The 17,218-nt window shown below is 36.1% G+C and overlaps 1 protein-coding gene across 1 annotated transcript in view; it reads right to left on the reverse strand.

Moving 5' to 3' along the window:
- The window catches only part of LOC112055891 (breast cancer metastasis-suppressor 1-like protein), a 108,307-nt gene that overhangs the window by 48,244 nt on the left and 42,845 nt on the right, over nt 1-17,218 (reverse strand). The gene's annotated exons all lie outside the window — the stretch shown is intronic.

Here is a 17,218-nt window from a genome sequence, read left to right on the forward strand (position 1 = left end):
AGAGGTTAAAGGCAGGAAACTTATTTTTCCGAATACATCAAAGTTTTCTAAAGGTATTACTGGATGTATACAGTTTATTATTTGCAAAATTTATAACCATACTCCAGGTTTCATAAAACTTAGAAACAAACGAAAAGGTAAAACATATTATGATACCCTCCGTCACCTAGCAAATGTAGAAAAACGCATAAGCGGTAACATATAAATTTCTATTAAAACAAAGGATTCTAAATGAATCCTTTTTCAGGGGCTCGAGGCCCATCAAGGGTATTATGTATGCTTTAAAGTTTAATGCATCCAGAAAACATAAAGTATTTTGAGATAGACTTCATTTCAAGCGGTCTTTTTAGCCACCTTTTCACCACCTTTTTCAATGGGAAAAAATGGTGGCACCAGAAACGTACAGAGGTTAATCTGAGGTTATCTCCTATCGTTCTCTCGAATAACCTCGTGTTTTTCTTAATCTATATGGAATATCGTTCCACACTCCTGTTTTGGAAGAAATATCAACAATTGTCTACTTAATGAAATACAAAGGATCATAAAAGCACCATGCTCTGTTGCTAATACTGAAGCCGGACCAATATTTAACCTCATTTCCACTTGCTAAATACGCACAGCATCAAAAACTCAGTTTGAAGAATAGACACAAGCCTACTTGCATGTGTATGTAATAAAATCCCAAAGGTGCTTCCTACGTTTTGTATACAGGGAATTGTTGGACATTACTTCCTTGTCATTTGAACTATGCATGTCTCTTTCTCAAATACTTTCTCAATGCTATCGAATTCGCAGCATGTTTTGTAAGAGATATGTAGAATTAAGAATAGACAATTTTATCATTTACTAAGAAAATAATACGAAGCGTAGATGTAGACTATATCGAAAACTTGCCCGTTACCATTGAATGAATGAATGACCTTGTTTAATATAATCAGACTGCTACTTCACTGACACCCTCAGCCAGTGTTTTTGTTAGTAGCAGATGCCTTTGAACACGCTTGGGCAGCGTTACTAAACATTCACCCTCTGAGGTATTCATGGTCACGAGAGGAATAGGTACTGCATTCCAATAAAAAGGAAATGTATGTCATACTACTCGTATATGTCCCTAGAATCAAACTCACCTCCTAAGCAACATTCAATTGGACAAAATGACTGCCGTTACATATTACGGAGGAAAAGAGAAATGAGTTTAAATATAGAATATAACAGTTAAAATTGCAAGATCTTTGTCTAGTAATTTTAATTAGACTATCACTAAGTTCACAACAGTACACAATAGTATACGCGGCAGGAACAACAAGCATGCAAATCACTTGTTATACAACATCGCCATCTTCCATACTTGGCGCTTTCATTACTGTAGCATAGAAAAAGTGATTGTGAAATAGGGTACGTCGGTGACTGATCTATTCTGATCTGACTCATTAAATAAGGTACACGTAGTCCATGATTACTTGTACGTATCCCGAGATGTAACTTACGCTCAAGTTGTTTTATACGATGTGTACAGTGTGTATAGGGAATTTCCCACTTGCTTTATGGTATCGCCACCACTTACACTGATTCTCAGAGAATCATCAGAATCGGTTGACAGGAATATATTTAATAGCCTTGATAAGAGTAAGTCTTATGTCATTTGGATCTCAGATTCCGAGTGCTAGCAGTACCGATAATTCTATAGAATGAAGACAAATTTATTATAATCACGACAACGGACTTAGCAGTTACAAAACTGTTAGAGGGAGTCTTCAAGAAATATGGGAAAACCTGAAATTATTTTTAATTTCCTGTCAAAACTTAAAAATCGGCTTGTGTAGTGTTTGTCTAAAAGTAAAAGATTTAGTACATTATATGACCTAATGTCTAAGAACTGACTCAGTTTTAGTTTCTAGAATCTTCAAGTAACCTACTTAAGAGATCAATAACTTTGTAAAGTATATCCTTAAATTCATACCAAATTGTTAAGAAAGCTTAAAAATTTCATGCCACCAGTTTGGAATGTCAGTAACATAATAAGTTATTTTTTCAATAGTTATATTTTTGTGGGTACACTCTGAAAGGCGTGTATATGACCTAACATTACTTATTATAGGGATAACATAGTATAAAATCTGATAATTTTATTCAATTTTGGCCGCAATTTGGCTCAAAAACCGATAGAAGTATTTACTCTGGCTGGAAATTATTTGTAAATAAAATAATCACTATCATAATTTTTCTTTAGGAAATAATAAGTCTATTTCATTATTAAATGAAATAACTATCCACTACGACTAAATGCAGCAAGAATTAATATTAATTTCTTTGTAATAATTTTTTTTAAAAAACCGCCCCGCATATGGTTATAGCAGAATGAGTAAAGACGTCACGTAAGAAATCTTCATAACGACGAAACGAATAATTTAGTGTGAATATCATTTATATGATGAAATCCCTAAAATTTAAAAGTATTGAACTCCAATCCAAAAAATGTATGGTATGTTTTTAGTTCATAGATTTATTTTTGAATGTGCTGAGAGTTGGAGTCGCGAGATGAACGAAAACACGTTAAGCACTGCTAACTGTTCTATTTATTAATATTTGTAAAATATAGTAAATGGCTGATGACATATAATGACACTTGAATGTCAAAGAGTTGACAGTTTGAATAAATAATATCCACAGACAATAGATACTTATTACTGGCTACCATTGTACCGTAGACATGTATTTTTGCTACATTCCAACAAAATGGAATATTGTATTATGCACAGACACAGTAAGTCAAACTTAGTTACTAGCTTGTTCTCTAAATAAAGCCTAATCGAATTAGAGATAATATTGTTATAAAAAGTTTTATTTTAATAATCACATTGGCGAAATAATACCATAATGTGGCGTCACCAGGCGAAAACAAACAGGCTCTCAATATAAAGTTTCCAGTTACGGTCAATATTTTAATAGCAGCGTTTTACCTGAAATAAAACGCATATTAAAATACTTACCTCACTGGAAACTTTAAGTAATTCCTGCCTGGTGATATATTGAGCCAATGAGCTAAAGTCGCGCTCAGCGATTTACGAAACTTCCCGAGCCCGACACCGCCAGGTGGCGCCACATAGCCCGACGTGACGTCAATAAAAGTACGAAAACTGGTATGAAATCGACGGAAACGGAAATGCTACTCTCAATATAAAGTTTCCAGTGAGGTAAGTATTTTAATATGCGTTTTATTTCAGGTAAAACGCTGCTATATATATGTTTAGACTTGGCAAATTAAAATTCATTTAAATCAATTAGCATGAAATAAATAGTGAATATGAAATCACGTGACTTAAGAAATAGTAAGAATAGCTAGTTGGAAAGTTTTGCGTAGATATATTCTAAAGTTACCACTGAAAGTAAGGAATTTGCTCTTCTTTCTGAATATTTTATTAGTTTTTTAGATATTTGCAGAAAACCAAACAGCCTTTTTAAGGTTCCGTAGTCCACAAGGAAGAATATTTAGAAATCCATTTGTAAGATATTAAGGTTTAAGTGGTATTTTTTGTCAGATTCAAGTGTTCCCCGCTCTCTGCCAGATAAAAGGTTGTTTATGAATGAAAATAACAGAAGTAGGATATATAATTATATTAGAAGGAAAACTATAACGGCTATGTGGTGATTGCCATTTAAAGAGTTATAGTAGACGAACTTAACAAACGTATTTGTTGCGCGAGAACAAATCCGTTGATAATGAATGCATATTTATATTTATATTAGTTACGTCAATAAAGCAGTATAAAGAAAAAAAACAAAATTTTGGGGTTTCTGTCCTACATGCTCATTATTTTTTCTCGTCTTTCCCAGAGTGTGGAATATCGCTATCGGTATTTTTAGGCATTTTATGAGCTACAAGTGCTAATTCAATCGACGGAACCCTACACCCGCGTAGCCCGACACGCACTCGATCGTTTTTAATATTGTTTTCCTTGATAAAAACTACCCTCATCAGGGTCAAGCCTCCAAACCAAAATCCTGGATTCGCCACTGAAAGTTACTCGTTAGAGAACAGACCAGCAGGGCTTATCTCCTCATAGGAGGGATTCCGGAACATAGTTCCACCCCCGCTCTAATGCCAGCCACACATGGTCAAGTAAACCTATAAGTCTGCAGCACGCTCAGGGATGTAAAATGAAAATAATATATATCAAAACCATCACTATATTCATGTTTCGATATTTTTTTTTTCTTAACTAAACTTGAGAGGGAAACCAATTGTCCGACACGGGGATGAGATCTCTAACTCGCAATTTCTTAGAAGAAAGAAAAGCTCAGTCTTAATAATCTGGGCCTGCAGCCATGTTGCACGTCGATTCTCTTTCTACAAACGCTAACGCTTCGAAAATTGAAAAATATATAGAAATAACATTTGCTATCGACGGGTCACGTGATCAAGTTATTGATCGGTTTAAAGCGTTAGCGTTTGTAGAAAGAGAAAGGACGTGCCACATGGCTACAGGCCCTACTTTCAGCAGTACTTAAAGACACACAAAAACGTACCTAACTTATATTTTTTGTCCGAGTATAGTATGATGTCCGTCTTCCATTTTATCGAGTCCACTTTCAATACAGTCAGAGAGCTCAATACGATGTTATTTTCCGTTTAATTATAGTAGCTCATTTTTATTAACCGACTTCAAAGAAAGGAGAAGGTTTCTGGATTCGACCTTATATATTTTTGAAAAACAAAACTGTCAAACTTTCATGATTTTTCTTAAAAAAGGTAATATGTTGGCAAATCCCCTGTCGTAGCAAAGTCTGTTATTATAAATTTCAGAATAAAACCTGAATAACATAAGTGAATAAATAACATAAGTTATAACTTAAACACTGTATAAATAATCTCGAAACGAAATTATTTTAAACTAGACTAGATTATTTTTAGACGCCCCGCGGTTTCACCCGCGTAGTTCCCATTCCCGTGTGAATACGGGAATAAAATTTAACCTATGACACTCACAAATAACGTGGCTTTCTACTGGTAAATAAAAACATTTCAAAGTCGGTTCAGTCTATCCAGAGATTACCCGTTACAATAGCACAAACTTTACCTCTTTATAATATTAGTAGGTATAAATATGCATCTAAGGCGATGCAGGTAATAATTTCAAGGTAAATAGACAGTAACTGAAAGTTCAGTAAATCAATTGCAACTGCAGTTTCAGTCCCGAGCAAAAGAATGCTTCGCAGTAGCCGAAATAAGCGTAGCGTTACTATTACCCTGCAGGCTAATTCACTAACTTTGACGTATGTTAGTTGACATGTACGAAATTAAGATCCTATATACTTAACACATGTCATGCGGTGCCTACTGAAAACCGTTCGTGGATATCATACAGTAGGTAGATGACATTTCTAAATTGATTTGATGTTTATTTTAACAGGTTGTTAATAAAGATTAAATTAGTGATGTGTGTGCACTTTTACGTATCACGTAATAACGTGATATATAAAAGTGCATTATATGTTCCCCTATTCTCATAGCCCTATGGCACCAACGATATTTTTATACTATTAGATATGGCACCAGCGCGTCGAAACTGAGGCGAACAAAGGCGCCTAACGGCAGGCGCAGATCCACAGATCCGCATCGTACGCATCGGGACGCATCAAACGGATTTTTAATTTTACGTTAGATTAGCGGACGCCAGCGACTTCGTCCGCGTTGTTTTCTGTTTCTCACAAATCCCACGAGAACTGTCGCGGACTTTTTAGAACTTAGAAAAGGGGAACAATTCTATCATACATGTTTTTTGCAAAACTTTAACCATTCACGCAGCGCTCTCAATAGTAAATAATCCCCCCATTTTGAAACATTCTTCATTGGTGCTTCGCTCCTATTGGTTTTCGCGTGATAATATATTATAACCTATACCTTTCTCGATAAATGGGTTATCTATCTAACTATCTATCTAATCTAATACTGAAAGAATTTTTCAAATCGGGCCAGTTCCTGAGATTAGCGCGTACAACTAACAGTAGCACAGATAAAATTCGTTCGATGCGATCCGTACGTTGCGGATCTTTAATGACTTTCGGATTTTAGTATTCCTTATGTAAAGAATACTAAAATCCGTCTGACGATATGCGTTCAATGCGTACGATGCCGATCTGTCCTGCCATAATTGTCTTAATTCCATTTAAACAACGAAAGTTATTAAAATAAATGTCCAGTTATTTGTTCAGGAAGTGTATAAACTATATATACATAAATGTATAACGTAAGTAAACACAAAATTGTGCATATGTGCGCTCAGTGGATTAACTGAATTCGGATCACATTTAGCGGTGACTTTGTAGGCACGTAACATATCTAATAGTATAAAATGTCGTTGTACGGAACACCATCACGAAGTGCTCCATAACAGGGAGAAAATAATAACTTTTAAACCGTAAAATGGGTGTATAAAATCCAAATAGAAGGTAAACGCAGGCAGTAAGTGCGCAATGAATGTTTATTGTGTATTTGGTCGTAACCTTTTCCGGGAGCGCGTCTATTTATACGACGCAGTCGACCTTTGCTCTTTGGCGATAATTGTGTTTGATGTGAGTGATATCAGTGCGCCTTCATTCTAATGTTAATAGTAAATAATTTATCTGTATACGTACTAAATATGTGTGAATCGAGCATCTCTATGAGACAAATATCTTAGCATTCCATGGATTCACCGTGCAGTTGCCGAGTCCATCGCGTAGTAGAGAGACACATTCCAGCATAGCAGAGCAGCGTCCTCGACTTGTGACTACAGAATGTAGGGTTAAGGAATTCTTTGAGAATCGATCAACACTCCCCTCCTGTGCTCGTGTTGTTCTCCCTGCTTAGCCAAATTTGGTAAGATCCTAAGCTTTGGATACCCGTTCTAATATAAAGCTAGCTGCAGTTCTCGAAAGACCAAGGTTTTTATGCAAGTTATAAACTAACTACTACGGCCAACTGCATAGCCATTTTTAGTTAGTTCATTTGTTAGGTCATAATATTTATTCACTTTTATACGTCCTTCGGAATGTTAGTCTCCCACGGCACAGTAAGCTCAACAAGTACTGTAAAAATGTCTAGATCTCGAAATAGCGACATCCTGTGGGATTTTATAATCTTTTTTATACGTATCCATTAACAAAGTCCAATCAGGTGCAGAACCTAGGATTGAATAGGGTTTTCTAGCTGCTTATGAAGACCGTAACTGTTAACGTAGGCTTGTGGGCTTTCAAAGTATCTACTATAATTATGAAATGACGAAGGCCACATAGTCTTTCACTCTGTAAGTTTTAATAGTACGAGATCCGGCATAAGAAATATATATTTGCATCTGTTATTTATTAGAGAATAGCGGACGCCGCGACTTCGTCCGCGTGGAAGTCAAAGAGAACTTTCAACCCCTATTTCACCACTTTATGAGTTGAATTTTAAGAATTCTTGAATCAACTTATATTCACGAGTTAAGATCACGAAATATCGACAGCCGCTGGACGTACAAATATGAAATTTGGCAGGGAGGTAGTTTATAGTTACGACGTCCGCTAAGAACGGATTTTGAAACAGGGCCGGATTTATGAGGTCTAAGGGCGGGCGGCCGCAAGTAGATACCCGTCCAGCGTCCACATGCGTTTTTAACTTTCTTTGACGTGACTGATGAGAAGAGTTCTTCACTACAGGACCAGACCTTACAGGAGAGAGGATATGAGCTTAGTAGACCCACTAAACTAATCCAATGCATGCTGGCGGGCTAAGGGTCAGATAATCAGTTGGACAGTTGATTGTGTTACACCCCGTTAATAAAAAATCCCGCTAAACCGCCGGTCCCATTAATAAGCCGTTAAAATAGGACAATTTTATGATGAAGCTAAATAACATTTCGTGTTCGTGAATTGCCTTATGTAGCCATATGATGCCACTTTGTTGTACTCATTCTAACAATAGATAATTGCAAATGGCCGCAAGTTACTTCGCTCTGAAAACCTTGTTTGAGTGACGTCATAGAGCCAATATGACGCAATCATACCACACAGCGTGGGGCGGTGTAATAGCTCGACATTCTCGGGAGATTCAATTTCAATTTTGTTCAAGGAAGGAAGGAAATTGTGTTAATTTGTTCTCCTCCATTTAATTATGTTATAGGTTACAACTAGGCATCCCGCCCCGACTCCACAAAGTAACTTTAACCATCGATATAAATCGTTAGATGGGCCCCTCCATATTAAAGAACGCACAATTTTATGTGACCCAAAAGACGTGCACGCACATCTTATCTTAGTACGTAACAAGCGCATGCTGTGAGTGGACGTGGACTTAAAAAATATTCACTGTTTTTTTTTTTTATTTTGTGTTACGAGTAATGACTCAATGTGCGAAACCAATGACAAATCCGCGACACTTTGAGGCCCATCTAACGATCTACGATCGATGACTTTAACAGGTAAACCAACGCATAACACAGTCCGGGTTTACACATTATTTAGTCAGTAAAAACGTCTTACAAACTGACATAATAATGAGGCAAGATTTGATATTTTATTTGTTTGTTACGAATATACGCTTCGAAACTACTGGACCGATTTTGAAAGCCTGAAACTACATTGCATTACACACAATAGCGATTTACAGGCTATATTTAATGTCCGTATTCCCATGGGAATGAGAACTACGCGAGTGAAACCGCAGCAATCTACTGTCTGCAAATAAATTATACTAGCGGACGACCGCGACTTCGTCCGCCATCAAACCTCGTTAATCCGGCCCTCTCGCAAAATCCGTTCTTAGTGACCGTCTACTACCTATGAACTAGCTCCTTGCCAAATTTCAACTTTGTACGTCAAGCGGTTTTCGAGACATCGTGATGAATGGACTTTCGCATTTATACAGGGTGTCCCGTAAATATTACGACATACTTTATACGGCGATAGCTGACAACAAGGCAGTTAGCCGAAGTTTTACGGATTTTTGGAAAAAAGTTACTTTGCAGTAGAAAAAATTAAGCTTTCATTACTTGAAACAACTATTCAAAAATGATTACCAAGTATAAAATCAACGCTTAAGTAATTTTTCAGCACACGGTATAATTAAATTGCACTGAAGGTTGGGATTTTTGTATTTTGTACAAAAATCAATATGACTTAAAACCGTAAAACTAACATACCTATATTATATTGCGTTATTTTAGTAGGCCATGGTGTCAGCTATCATCCTGTAGAGTATGTCGTACTATTTACGGGACATCCTGTATATTAAGATTAACATAATAAGTATTATAAATGATTGACAGTTCTAATATTAGTAAATAAAAATTATAATAATGTACTCGGCTTGCACGCCTATGAGGCAGATTGTGTAGGAACATTAAAATGTAACAATATCTGTATATGACCACATTCTGGCAATAAATGATTTATGATTTATGCGTTTTTCACCATACATTTCTGTAACCTAACGCTACGCCATGAAGCTTCGCAAGACGTCGTGACTTTGCTTTGAGCCACATAAGCTAACCGCTGGACCGTCTATAAATGAATATTAGTTTTTCCAGATATTAACCTATACAGAGAGCTACCTTCAGTGACTTAAATATAAAATATCCTAATATAATAACTCCACAATCTTGTTCCTCCTCCTAGGCGCCAAGAACGATAGCTTCTCTTTGATTTCTCTTTCGTGCAGGGTGTCGAGATTGATATCCAGACACACCCTGTTCGAAAGGCTGTACTTTCTCAAAAAGAGAAAAAAATTGAATCTTCATATATTGTATTTAACCAAATTAAGGATAGTGCTAACCTCTAATGCTGACCTTATCAGCCCAAAAAATATCGTCACATTCAACGAGGATTCGCAGCAAGAAGTTTTATGAAATCGTCCCACTTATTGCACTCTATCCATGTCACTTTAGGATAGGCACCTGATTACTTTTAATATATAATGTAGGTATGGATCTGCTGAATTTCAGGCACTGCGTAACAGTTGCACTAAGATTGAACTATATTGCGAATCAACCCTGGTCCAAAAAAACCATCATCACCAACTATGGTTGCCAGATTTGATGAGAAAGAACACAACTTAAACAACTGTAAAATAAAACACCTAGATCTAGATTTTTTCATTCTTTCATATTGTACCAAAACATAGTAATATTTCATGTGATATGAATATGAAAATATGAAAAGACATATATGAAAGAAAGAAAATTATGGAATTTATGCAAACGTTTCGTCGTTATCAACCCATATTCGGCTCACTGCTGAGCTCGAGTCTCCTCTCAGAATGAGAGGGGTTAGGCCAATAGTCCACCACGCTGGCCCAATGCGGATTGGCGGACTTCACACACGCAGAGAATCAAGAAAATTCTCTGGCATGCAGGTTTTCTCACGATGTTTTCCTTCACCGTTTGAGACACGTGATATTTAATTTCTTAAAATGCACACAACTTAAAAGTTGGAGGTGCATGCCCCGGACCGGATTCGAACCCACACCCTCTGGGTTCGGAGGCAGAGGTCATATCCACTGGGCTATCACGGCTCATGCAAACGTTTAGGCCTACCGTATCACATAGGATACGGCCCTTTCACACCACCTATGGAACTGTAATTTTTATTATTATTTTTTATATGCTCTATGACATTATACGATGTCAATAAATTAGACAAAACACTTATTTTACAAATAGTTTCAGGTCTAAATGGGTTAATGATGATGACGATGATTAAAAACATTACAAAAACATCGGACGATGTTTTACTTAACTTTAATAAGGTTGTTTAGTCAATGTACTGAAATACCTCATCATCATATACCTCATCGTCATCTGGAATCCAACATATAGTGTTCACTCTCAACGCATTGAATGCATTCAGCGTGCCTTCACTCGACACCTTGCGTTCCATGCTAGTGGTATTTCACACAGGCAACCATACAACCAACGACTTGCCAAGTTTAAAATTCTCTTAAATGTCTCTTCGCAGTAGGCGAGAAATACGCGACCAATGTTTTTTACATAACATAGTACATTATGAGGTGAAGTGCAGCAACCTTGACCGGGTCTGTCTTTCGGTTCCGATTAGATATCCCCGTCATTGCAAGAAGCGTAAAACATTTCATATCCCTTTCGCTAGAACACATCTCGGAAACCAAGCCCCCGTTGCTCGTATATGCGCAAAATATAATGAACTATCACGTTCTATACCTGGCATCGACATATTTTCCAATTCTTATAATGTCTTTAAAAAAAAACTCACCGATCATCTGTCGGTGAGTTCTTCCCCATAATAATTAAGTTAAGTTACATCTGTTGTTTTGTTCCTTGTGTGATATTTGACTGTTTACATGTTTTTTAGTTTTTAGTGAATGTTGTGTGCACTTGTCATAGATGTACGTATAAGTCAATGTGAGCTAGTTATATATTATTTGTGTATGTCTCTATATGTATATTGTAAGTGTACCAAACTAAATAAATAAATAAATACCTATTATTCTGTATACTGTATGTAATACATATATCAAACATGTTTGTAACCCTAGATATTATTATTAAGCATCGCGAGACCATTCTACAATGCATGTAACATATTGAAATGTTTACAACATTGTAATATTAACAACGTAGCAATAATGTACTGCTTGTTTACGTTCACGAGTAATCAATATAATTGGATTATATTTAATTAATGAAACTATAGATATTTTAGAGCCTCAATAGCTCAACGGTGAGAGTGGTCGGACTCATCACCGAGGGGTGGTGGTTCGATCTCCGCCCGCTGGTCTATTGTAGTACCCATTTCTAATACAGTTACATAACGACAAGATCCAGTGAAAGTTTTATTAAAATCGGTCCAGCTGTTCCAGAGAATAGCCGAAACAAACAGACGAACAAACGCAAAATCTGAAAATTGTTTTAATAGACTTTCATATTATGTATGCAATTATGCATTCAAAAACTGTTACATTGTACTTATTAACAAATTATTATGAAGATTTGTAAGTATTCAGGATTTCCGAATCTTTTATTGATTCTACAACAATGTATTAACAATAAATCGTTTTTTTTTTCTTTTTACAGATAACAGAATTCACCACATACGTCAAGTTCAAGTTTTTGTGAAATAGCAATCTCTCCAATTTTCATCCACCATTTTCCATGTTCTCATTAAACTTATTATTGCAAATGTACAAAATGTTTTAATAATTTTCTATTCAATTTACATTAGCCACATTATAAATGCGACTGTTTTAACTCAGAACATGATGACGTCTGTAATTTTGTGTGTTTGTATTTGTTTTGTCTATTTTTTATAATCTTATTTATTTTGCAAATATCTAGTCAATCGTTGCTTTTTATGCATAAACATTGACCTTATTTACCCGAATCATCATCCCCATTCCTTTAGAAAGTTACCAATTTTGACTTTAAATAAAATTTCTTGAAAGCTTTGTGTATTTTTTTTTGTTTTGTCTATTAAATTTCTTTTGTAAGTTTGTATTTTTCGTATTTGCACCTTTATTTATGGTATTTTAAAATGCACTTTTCCATCGCTAAATCGTTTTAAATTGAATCGCATTTCTTCTGTCTCCATTTCTAGCTACACGCACTACTTACTTCTTTTTCATTACTATTTTCTTCTTTACATTACTATTTGTGCAATAAAATACTGATTGTGTAAGTGCCGTAGGCTCCTTATGGGTCCTCAGCGGCGTCACCGGGGGGTTTGGGCGAGCGCAGAAGGTACTCTGGTTCTGCCTTCAGGCCCTATCAGGCGATGATGGGGCCTGAAGGCAGAACCAGAGTAGATGGGCGGAACGACTCTTTAAGGGCGTCTCCTCTGAGACTCGGACCTCGGCTTAGAGGGCCGTTCGGGAAGGGTGTTTTGGCCTGAGTGCATCAGTCCGGGCGCCCCCGAGATTGTGAGATCACGGGGGCGTTATGACTGATAAGCTCAGGTCAAAATACCCTTACTTAACAGCTCTCCAAGCCGAAGTCCGAGGTCTTACAAGAAACGCCCTTAGAGTGTGTTTCCACCCATCTCTTCTTCTGATGCCTTCAAACCACCAGGCGATGCTTCTGCGCTCGCTTACTACCCCGATAAAGCCGCTGAGGTCTTATTAAGGATCCTACGGCACTTACACAATCAGGAAACTGTAAATCACCTGATGGTAAGTGACTATCAGTCTAAACCGGTAGCATATTAATTTGAGAATTCTACGCGACATTGTTCTGGAAAGCTAATTCACTTAGCGACATAACTTTGGTAGGGTCTAGTCACAGCTGAAGCCTAAAAGAATAATCTGCAAAAACCCCGTATTGTATGCACATTGTCCCGGAAAAACCCCGAGAAAACTTGAAACGCGACTAAAATCACAACAATACATAAACAAGCTACGTCCCGCAGTTTGGCACACGTAATTCCCGTTCCAACGGAGACAATATAGCCTATACTAAGGTTTCTGAACTGATACCAAGTCAGAATTAAGGTTAAAATTGTCGAAAATAACTACTAACAGTATTTCCATTTGCGACAAGAAACAAGCACATCCATCACATTAATATTACAAAGACATTTCTTTTGGTACTTTATGCTACATTTTATTCAAATAAAAACCTTATTTTGTTTAACAGTCAAACTATTTTTTTAGGGGGGGGGGGTTTAGGGGTCATTAGTTAGTAAGGGGTTCGCTGTCACTTGGAAATTATAACAGGGGTTCGTGGAGCCGAAAATTTGAGAAACCCTGGCCTATACCACTCACAAACAACATGGCTTTCTATTGATAAAAGAATTTTCAAAATCGATTTACCAGATCTAGAGATTACCGCCTATACAACCTCACAAACTTTACCTCTCTATAATATTAGCATAGATGTACGCGCGGAAAATATCATATCATATACATGTGTATTACACCAATATCACTATATCAGTGTGTGCGACTAAATGACGTACTATGTATTAGTATATAGACGCGCGGGGGCGAGCGGGTCAAGCGATACGACGGGGCGTACTGCTAGCGACATCTGTTGGCGAGTTAGCGAAACTCGAGTGGTTTATGTAATTGGCAATTAAATAATAAATGATTAAATGCCCATTCATATTAACCATTAGTCTATTTTTGATCGACTTTCACCCAGTACGAAGGAAGTTTACGTTTTATACTTGTACAATGGAGAATCTGAATTTTCATCACCATCTATATAAATAAAAGCGAAAGGATCACAAAAAAACCTTAAACCGCTTACCGTATGTACAAGGATGAGAGTCAACGGCAGTCGACTGCAGTCGTCGGTAGCAGTTGCCGTTTGTGTAAATGAACCCTTAGAACGGACTTTTCGACAGGGCTGGATTAAGTCTAAAGGCACTTGCAAGTGTAAGAATAAAAGATAGATGTTAGGTAAACGATTTTCACGCAGTAAAAGCCATGGGCGTCTCCCAGTCTCCTCTATGCAGATTAAAAAAAAACCTTTTTATTGCTTCCCGCAGGCATCTTTTGGAGATTGAATCACCCCTTTTCTCCAGTACGCGCTGATGGGTTAAGGGGGATAATTTTGTTATTAGTAAGGAAGTAAGTTTAACGTTTAACTCTTGGAGACACGGGGGTGTAACACCAATCACTTCCAACTTTATAGAGCATTTCTTAGAATAAACACTAACACAATACCTTCATAGTTAGAAATTGGAACCACAGTTCTTACAAGTAGCTGACTAACTTTCAGCTTTTATATGTATATTGAAGGTCTGACTACGACAGAATCTTGTAGAAAAACGGTTTAAAGGCTCTAAGCCGTGCCAAAGTAAAAAACTACCAAACCTAATCTAAAATAATGAAATCCTTCTTAATGGTCTAACATTCGGAAAGATATATAAGATATTAATTAATTAACTTATTCTTATTTTTCATTTGTGTAATTCGTGGATAGTGTTGTTGTTTACATATATGTAAATGGTTTCTGTTTCTCTAATATGTAAATGTTTTCTGTCCCAAATAAATAAAAATAAAAAAAATAAAAATAATAAGAAATAAATGTTGGATAATATTCATAGTGACACACAGCAAATAGGTTGCCTAGTTAAATTACGGCCAGACACATTTTTCATACAAAATCTAGGAAACCATGTAATAGATCAATAATACAATTAAATTAAGCATAAAATAAGGTTTCATTTGACATATTAGACGACTAAACCGCAGATAAGGGAATAAAAATAAGATTACGAAAATATTCTGGCAACCCCACAATTTTAGTGTGAAAGCTGGCAACCTTTAAGTTTTCAATTCTGTTGGTACATTCTTTGAACCAGTGAACAATTTTTTAAATCAACTATTGGGGAAGTAAATACATCAAATTTATAAAAAAATAATCATTTAATACTACCCGATCATAATTTTAAGGTAACCTATTTGGAATGCCGAATCTTGTACTAATATTAGTAGGGTAAAATACAATGAAGTTGGAAGAAAAAAGAGGTAGATAGGTTACATAAACAATTGAGTTTAGGTTTGCTAATTAGCATAGTTTTAACGTGCCACTTGCGGTCCGCGTATAACTTATCTACATTTTTTTATTCTAACATCATTGGTGAAATATATAAAGTTTTCTCCTACAGAGTGTGACTAACTTATGTAGAAAACGCAAATATGAATACTTAGAAATGGAACTTACAGACAAGGTGAGTCGATTTCGTAGAAAGCTGAGCGTCGATGAATATATGGACTGGAAACCATTTCGAGGAAACATGTTTACGCAAAGTATTGAGTATCAGTGAGTGAGTGGGGACATTATACTTAGAATAGTTCTTAGACGTGAGAGCCGTGATAGCCCAGTGGATATGACCTCTGCCTCCGATTCCAGAGGGTGTGGGTTCGAATCCGGTCCGGCACACCACCAACTTTTCAGTTTTGTGCGTTTTAAGAGAATACCTTTAAGCATACCAGAGAATTTTCTAAATTCTCTGTGTGTGTGAAGTCTGCCAATCCGCTTTGGGCCAGCGTGGTGGACTGTTGGCCTAACCCCTCTCATTCTGAGAGGAGACTCGAGCTTAGCAGTGAGCCGAATATGGGTTGATAATGATGAGTTCTTCCAGTACCTACATCGCCAAATTGAATAAAAGGAGTATGAATACCGGCAAATACATCGGCCCCGGAAATCCAGGTATACCCCCGAATAAGTATGTGGAGGTGATATATGATAACTAGCTGACGCCGTACGGTTTTACCCGCGTGGTTCCCGTTCCCGTAGGGAAACGGGGATAATATATAGCCTATAGCCTTTCTATAGCTATCTAACACTAAAAGATTTTTTCAAATCGGACCAGTAGTCCTGAGATTAGCGCCTTCAATAAAACAATATACATTATATATTAGTATAGAAGTATAGATATGATATATAAATAAGGATCTGGTTTAATAATTGGCTTACTAAAGGTATGTTTCTTGAAGAAAAATCCTTTTATTCATCACTCTTCTTGCTCAAAAAGTTCGCCGGTGTACCAAAGCGGCAAAGCACCATTTAAAGCTGTATTATTTATTTTTGTATTATTATTTTATATTAAATTATTATCTTCTGTTACCAACAAGTTACTATAAACAAACCAAACATAAGTCTTCAAAAAATGTCATAAAACTTTTTTGGCTTGTCCCCGTTAGGGTCAAATTAAAGATGAATTAAAAATGTCGTAAAACGATGTAGTAAACTTTTTTTGATAAATTAATGACTTCACCATAAAAGTAAAAATCTCGAGATTTATAAAGTAAATTTCTGGGTGGTTAAAGTAAGCCAGGTGAATATCCCTTTTCGATAAAATTATATTTACTTATGATAAGCACTCATAATCACTAAAAATTTTGGTTTCTAAGGTGTATTCATAACAAAGTTACAGGGTGTTGAAAATAGCCTGAATGGCTAAAAAAGGATGGATTCAGTGTCCCTTTTTTCTCGACTTTCATGCGTTTCACAGATGCAAAAATGTACTGCCTACCATAAGGTCTCATTACTTACCTAAATCGAAGAATAAATTTTAATTTTTGTACAATGTGTATTAGTTTCCTTTTTTTAATTTTTAATCAATTCTTTGTTTTTATAGTTGCTTTTTTTTCTCTATCTTTGTTTGTTAATTTTTGTAAATTTATGTAAATTTCTTTCTTAATTTTTTTTAACACTTAATTTATAAATGTTAGAACGACTTACACTATAAATTGAAATATAAAGAGAGGTCTACGACA

The sequence above is a fragment of the Bicyclus anynana genome, chromosome 16, assembly GCF_947172395.1.
Source record: "Bicyclus anynana chromosome 16, ilBicAnyn1.1, whole genome shotgun sequence".
Taxonomy (NCBI): domain Eukaryota; kingdom Metazoa; phylum Arthropoda; class Insecta; order Lepidoptera; family Nymphalidae; genus Bicyclus; species Bicyclus anynana.